The sequence below is a fragment of the Triticum aestivum genome, chromosome 5A (assembly GCF_018294505.1).
Source record: "Triticum aestivum cultivar Chinese Spring chromosome 5A, IWGSC CS RefSeq v2.1, whole genome shotgun sequence".
Taxonomy (NCBI): domain Eukaryota; kingdom Viridiplantae; phylum Streptophyta; class Magnoliopsida; order Poales; family Poaceae; genus Triticum; species Triticum aestivum.
The window spans coordinates 523824748-523832195 of record NC_057806.1 but is presented as its reverse complement, the minus strand read 5'-3'; positions in this window follow the sequence as shown (position 1 = coordinate 523832195).

The window sequence follows — 7448 nt, the reverse complement described above, 5'->3', positions numbered from 1 at the left end:
GGTTCAGTAGTATCTTGTTCTGAAGTTTCAAGATCATCATCATTAGCTTCCTCACTAACTGGTGTAGGTGTCACTGAAACAATTTTCTGTGATGCACTACTTTCCAATAAGGGAGCAGGTACAGTTACCTCGTCAAGTTCCACTTTCCTCCCACTCACTTCTTTCGAGAGAAACTCCTTTTCCAGAAAGTTTCCGAATTTAGCAACAAAAGTCTTGCCTTCGGATCTGTGATAGAAGGTGTATCCAATAGTTTCCTTTGGATATCCTATGAATACACATTTCTCCGATTTGGGTTCGAGCTTATCAGGTTGAAGCTTTTTCACATAAGCATCGCAGCCCCAAACTTTCAGAAACGACAACTTTGGTTTCTTGCCAAACCATAGTTCATAAGGCGTCGTCTCAACGGATTTTGATGGTGCCCTATTTAACGTGAATGCGGCCGTCTCTAGAGCGTATCCCCAAAACAATAGCGGTAAATCAATAAGAGACATCATAGATTGCACCATATCTAGTAAAGTACGATTACGATGTTCGGACACACCATTACGCTGTGGTGTTCTGGGTGGCGTGAGTTGCGAAACTATTCCGCAATTTTCCAAATGTACACCAAACTCGTAACTCAAATATTCTCCTCCACGATCAGATCGTAGGAATTTTATTTTCTTGTTACGATGATTTTCTACTTCACTCTGAAATTCTTTGAACTTTTCAAATGTTTCAGACTTGTGTTTCATTAAGTAGATATACCCATATCTGCTTAAGTCATCTGTGAAGGTGAGAAAATAACGATATCCGCCACGAGCCTCAATATTCATCGGACCACATACATCTGTATGTATGATTTCCAACAAATCTGTTGCTCTCTCCATAGTACCGGAGAACGGTGTTTTAGTCATCTTGCCCATGAGGCACGGTTCGCAAGTACCAAGTGATTCATAATCAAGAGGTTCCAAAAGTCCATCAGTATGGAGTTTCTTCATGCGCTTTACACCGATATGACCTAAACGGTAGTGCCACAAATAAGTTGCACTATCATTATTAACTCTGCATCTTTTGGCTTCAACACTATGAATATGTCTGTCACTACTATGGAGATTCAATAAAAATAGACCACTCTTTAAGGGTGCATGACCATAAAAGATATTACTCATATAGATAGAACAACCATTATTCTCAGATTTAAATGAATAACCGTCTCGCATCAAACAAGATCCAGATATAATGTTCATGCTTAACGCTGGCACCAAATAACAATTATTTAGGTCTAATATTAATCCCGAAGGTAGATGTAGAGGTAGCGTGCCGACTGCGATCACATCGACTTTGGAACCGTTTCCCACGCGCATCGTCACCTCGTCCTTAGCCAATCTTCGCTTAATCCGTAGTCCCTGTTTCGAGTTGCAAATATTAGCAAGAGAACCAGTATCAAATACCCAGGTGCTACTGCGAGCATTAGTAAGGTACACATCAATAACATGTATATCACATATACATTTGTTCACCTTGCCATCCTTCTTATCCGCCAAATACTTGGGGCAGTTCCGCTTCCAGTGACCAGTCTGCTTGCAGTAGAAGCACTCAGTTTCAGGCTTAGGTCCAGGTTTGGGTTTCTTCTCTTGAGTAGCAAATTGCTTGTTGTTCCTTTTGAAGTTCCCCTTCTTCTTCCCTTTGCCCTTTTTCTTGAAACTAGTGGTCTTGTTGACCATCAACACTTGATGCTCCTTCTTGATTTCTACCTCCGCAGCTTTCAGCATTGCAAAGAGCTCGGGAATAGTCTTATTCATCCCTTGCATATTATAGTTCATCACGAAGCTCTTGTAGCTTGGTGGCAGTGATTGGAGAATTCTGTCAATGACGCAATCATCTGGAAGATTAACTCCCAATTGAATCAAGTGATTATTATACCCAGACATTTTGAGTATATGCTCACTGACAGAACTGTTCTCCTCCATCTTGCAGCTATAGAACTTATTGGAGACTTCATATATCTCAATCCGGGCATTTGCTTGAAATATTAACTTCAACTCCTGAAACATCTCATATGATCCATGACGTTCAAAACGCCGTTGAAGTCCTGATTCTAAGCCGTAAAGCATGGCACACTGAACTATCAAGTAGTCATCAGCTTTGCTCTGCCAGACGTTCATAACATCTGGTGTTGCTCCAGCAGCAGGCCTGGCACCCAACGGTGCTTCCAGGACGTAATTCTTCTGTGCAGCAATGAGGATAATCCTCAAGTTACGGACCCAGTCCGTGTAATTGCTACCATCATCTTTCAACTTTGCTTTCTCAAGGAACGCATTAAAATTCAACGGAACAATAGCACGAGCCATCTATCTACAATCAAGCATAAACAAGCAAGATACTATCAGGTACTAAGTTTCATGATAAATTTAGGTTCAATTAATTTACTTAAAGAACTCCCTCTTAGATAGGCATCCCTCTAATCCTCTAAGTGATTACGTGATCCAAATCAACTAAACCATGTCCGATCATCACGTGAGATGGAGTAGTTTCATTGGTGAACATCACTATGTTGATCATATCTACTATATGATTCACGCTCGACCTTTCGGTCTCTGTGTTCCGAGGCTATATCTGTATATGCTTGGCTCGTCAAGTATAACCTGAGTATTCTACGTGCGCAACTATTTTGCACCCGTTGTATTTGAACGTAGAGCCTATCACACCCGATCATCACGTGGTGTCTCAGCACGAAGAACTTTCGCAATGGTGCATACTCAGGGAGAACACTTCTTGATAATTAGTGAGAGATCATCTTATAATGCTACCGTTAATCAAAGCAAGATAAGATGCATAAAAGATAAACATCACATGCAATCAATATAAGTGATATGATATGGCCATCATCATCTTGTGCTTGTGATCTCCATCTTCGAAGCACCGTCGTGATCACCATCATCACCGGCGGGACACCTTGATCTCCATCGTAGCATCGTTGTCGTCTCGCCAATCTTATGCTTCCACGACTATCGCTAATGCTTAGTGATAAAGTAAAGCATTACAGCGCGATTGCATTGCATACAATAAAGCGACAACCATATGGCTCCTGCCAGTTGCCGATAACTCGGTTACAAAACATGATCATCTCATATAATAAAATTTAGCATCATGTCTTGACCATATCACATCACAACATGCCCTGCAAAAACAAGTTAGACGTCCTTTACTTTGTTGTTGCAAGTTTTACGTGGCTGCTACGGGCTTAAGCAAGAACCAATCTTACCTACGCATCAAAACCACAACGATAGTTTGTCATGTTGGTGCTGTTTTAACCTTCGCAAGGACCGGGCGTAGCCACACTCAGTTCAACTAAAGTTGGAGAAACTGTCACCCGCAAGCCACCTATGTGCAAAGCACGTCGGGAGAACCGGTCTCGCGTAAGCGTACGCGTAATGTCGGTCCAGGCCGCTTCGTCCAACAATACCGCCGAATCAAAATATGACATGCTGGTAAGCAGTCTGACTTATATCGCCCACAGCTCACTTGTGTTCTACTTGTGCATATAACATCAGCATATAAAACCTAGGCTCTGATACCACTGTTGGGTTTCGTAGTAATTGCAAAAAAAAATCCTACGCACACGCAATATCATGGTGATGCATAGCAACGAGAGGCGGAGAGTGTGATCTACGTACCCTTGTAGATCGACAACAGAAGCGTTAACTTGGTTGATGTAGTCGTACGTCTTCACGGCCCGACCGATCAAGCACCGAAACTACGGCACCTCCGAGTTCTAGCACACGTTCAGCTCGATGACGATCCCCGGACTCTGATCCAGCAAAGTGTCGGGGAAGAGTTCCGTCAGCACGACAGCGTGGTGACGATCTTGATGTACTACCGTCGCAGGGCTTCGCCTAAGCACCGCTACAATATTATCGAGGACTATGGTGGAAGGGGGCACCGCACACGGCTAAGAATATGATCACGTGGATCAACTTGTGTGTCTAGGGGTGCCCCTTGCCTCCGTATATAAAGGATCCAAGGGGGGGTGCGGCCGGCCCTAGTAGGAGGTGCGCAGGACCCTCCTTGTCCAATTCGTACTAGGGGGAGAGGGGGCGCGCGGCCTGCCCTGGCAGCCCCTCCTCTTCTCCACTTTAGGCCAATGAGGCCCATTAACCCCCCGGGGGGTTCCGGTAACCCCCCGGTGCTCCGGTTTTATCCGAAACTTCCCCGGAACACTTCCGGTGTCCGAATATAGCCGTCCAATATATCAATCTTTATGTCTCGACCATTTGGAGACTCCTCGTTATGTCCGTGATCACATCCAAGACTCCGAACTAACTTCGGTACATCAAAACTCATAAACTCATAATATAACTGTCATCGAAACCTTAAGCGTGCGGACCCTACGAGTTCGAGAACAATGTAGACATGACCGAGACATGTCTCCGGTCAATAACCAATAGGGAACTTGGATGCTCATATTGGCTCCTACATATTATACGAAGATCTTTTATCGGTCAGACCGCATAACAACATACGTTGTTCCCTTTGTCATCGGTATGCTACTTGCCCGAGATTCGATCGTCGGTATCCCATACCTAGTTCAATCTCATTACCGGCAAGTCTCTTTACCCGTTCCGTAATACATCATCTCACAACTAACTCATTAGTTGCAATGCTTGCAAGGCTTATGTGATGTGTATTACCGAGAGGGCCCAGAGATACCTCTCCGACAATCAGAGTGACAAATCCTAATCTCGAAATACGCCAACCCAACATGTACCTTTGGAGACACCTGTAGAGCACCTTTATAATCACCCATTTACGTTGTGACGTTTGGTAGCACACAAAGTGTTCCTCTGGCAAACGGGAGTTGCATAATCTCATAGTCATAGGAACATGTATAAGTCATGAAGAAAGCAATAGCAACATACTAAACGATCGGGTGCTAAGCTAATGGAATGGGTCATGTCAATCAGATCATTCACCTAATGATGTGATCCCGTTAATCAAATAACAACTCTTTGTCATGGTTAGGAAACATAACCATCTTTGATTAACGAGCTAGTCAAGTAGAGGCATACTAGTGACACTTTGTTTGTCTATGTATTCACACATGTATTATGTTTCCGGTTAATACAATTCTAGCATGAATAATAAACATTTATCATGATATAAGGAAATAAATAATAACTTTATTATTGCCTCTAGGGCATATTTCCTTCACATCCACATGGCCCGCGGTGACGATCTACATGCCATCAAATACCGCCCACTTAAACTCAAAGGACTAGCTCGGCATTGGCTCAACCGCCTGCCAGCAGAATCCATTGGCTGTTGGGAAGATCTGGAAGCCGCATTCCTCGACAACTTCCAGGGCACTTATGTGCGACCACCAGATGCCGATGACTTGAGCCACATAATTCAACAGCCAGAGGAATCGGCCAGGCAATTCTGGACACGGTTCCTGACAAAGAAAAATCAAATCGTTGACTGTCTGGATGCAGAGGCCCTAGCAGCTTTTAAGTACAACATCCGCGACGAGTGGCTCGCCCGGCACCTTGGCCAACAAAAGCCGAAATCCATGGCATCCCTCACAACACTCATGACCCGCTTTTGCGCAGGAGAAGACAGCTGGCTGGCTCGCAGCAATAACATATCAAAGAACCGCGGTACTTCAGATACCAAGGATAGCAATGGCAGGTCACGTCGCAACAAACATAAGCGTTGCGTCAATAGCGACAATACCGAGGATACGACAGTCAATCTCGGATTCAGAGGCTCTAAACCCGGTCAGCGGAAAAAGCCATTCAAAAGAAGCACTCCGGGCCCGTCCAGTTTGGACAGTATACTCGATCGCTCGTGCCAAATACATGGCACCCCCGACAAGCCAGCCAACCACACCAACAGGGAATGTTAGGTGTTCAAGCAGGCTGGCAAGTTAAGCGCCGAAGACAAAGATAGGGGGCTACATAGCGATGACGAGGAGGAGCCCCTGCAGCCAAACACCGGAGGGCAGAAGAGGTTCCCCCCACAAGTGCGGACGGTGAAAATGATATACGCAACCCACATCCCCAAGAGGGAGCGGAAGCGTGCATTAAGGGATGTATACGCGTTGGAGCTAGTCGCCCCAAAGTTCAACCCATGGTCCTCCTGTCCGATCACCTTCGATCGCAGGGACCATCCCACTAGTATCCGTCATGGCGGATTCGCCGCACAGGTCCTAGACCCAATCATCGACGGATTTCACCTCACTCGAGTCCTTATGGACGGCGGCAGCAGCCTGAACCTGCTTTATCAGGACACAGTGCGCAAAATGGGTATAGACCCCTCAAGGATCAAACCCACAAAAACGACCTTTAAAGGCGTCATACCAGGTGTAGAGGCCCATTGCACAGGATCGGTCACACTGGAAGTGGTCTTCGGATCCCCGGATAACTTCCGAAGCGAGGAGTTAATCTTTGATATAGTCCCATTCCGCAGCGGCTATCATGCACTGCTCGGGCGAACCGCATTTGCGAGATTCAACGCGGTACCGCACTATGCATATCTCAAGCTCAAGATGCCAGGACCTCGGGGGGTCATCACAGTCAATGAAAACACAGAGCGCTCTCTCCGCACGGAGGAGCACACTGCGGCCCTCGCAGCAGAAGCACAAAGCAGCCTCTTAAGGCAATCCACCAGTTCGGCGATTAAAGACCCGGACACCTTCAAGCGCGCCCGGAGTAATCGGCAACAAGACCGCCTAGCACGTTCCGAGCTCGCATAGCAATGCGGCCCCCACCCCAGTCCCAGCCAAACGGCGAAATCCGTGCCATGTGTACATAATTATGCATTGGAAATACCATGGGCACATGTGGGGAGGGGGCACGACTATGGCACGCCCCAAGACGCGGCTCAACCGCACTAGGGGCTTCCTGCTTTGTTACTTTTCTCTCTTTCAGGACTTTAATCTCTGGAAACCCCCGCCCGGCAGTACGATTGCCGGACACACGATGCAACAACTAAGGAGGCAAAAAGGCACGTCGCACCACGGAACTCCCAGGTGGTCTCCGATAACGAGTGAAATACTTGCTTTAAATACCATTCCTCAGCTTGCCCTTGGAGGGGACATGTCAAATAGTCCTACTTTTTGCTTATCGCACTACTTGTATCATTCTGCTTCGACGCACCTTTTTGAATAAACAATGCATAGCACTAGACTATTACTGCATTCTCTATTCTTTCTTATATATATATATATATATGTATATATATATATATATGTTCATTCATGACATTCAGCACCCGTACACTCTGGTATGGCCAATAAGCCAGGGGCTTAAGCGTACCCCATAATACGGCGTGAGAAGTCCGAACACTTTCGACAGTGCGGCACCCCGAACTTATAGCACTATATGCATCAGCTCCGAATCATGTCTTGGGTCAATAGTTGGGTTTGCCCGTCTCCCATGTTTTGGTACCTTACGTTCCGCTATATC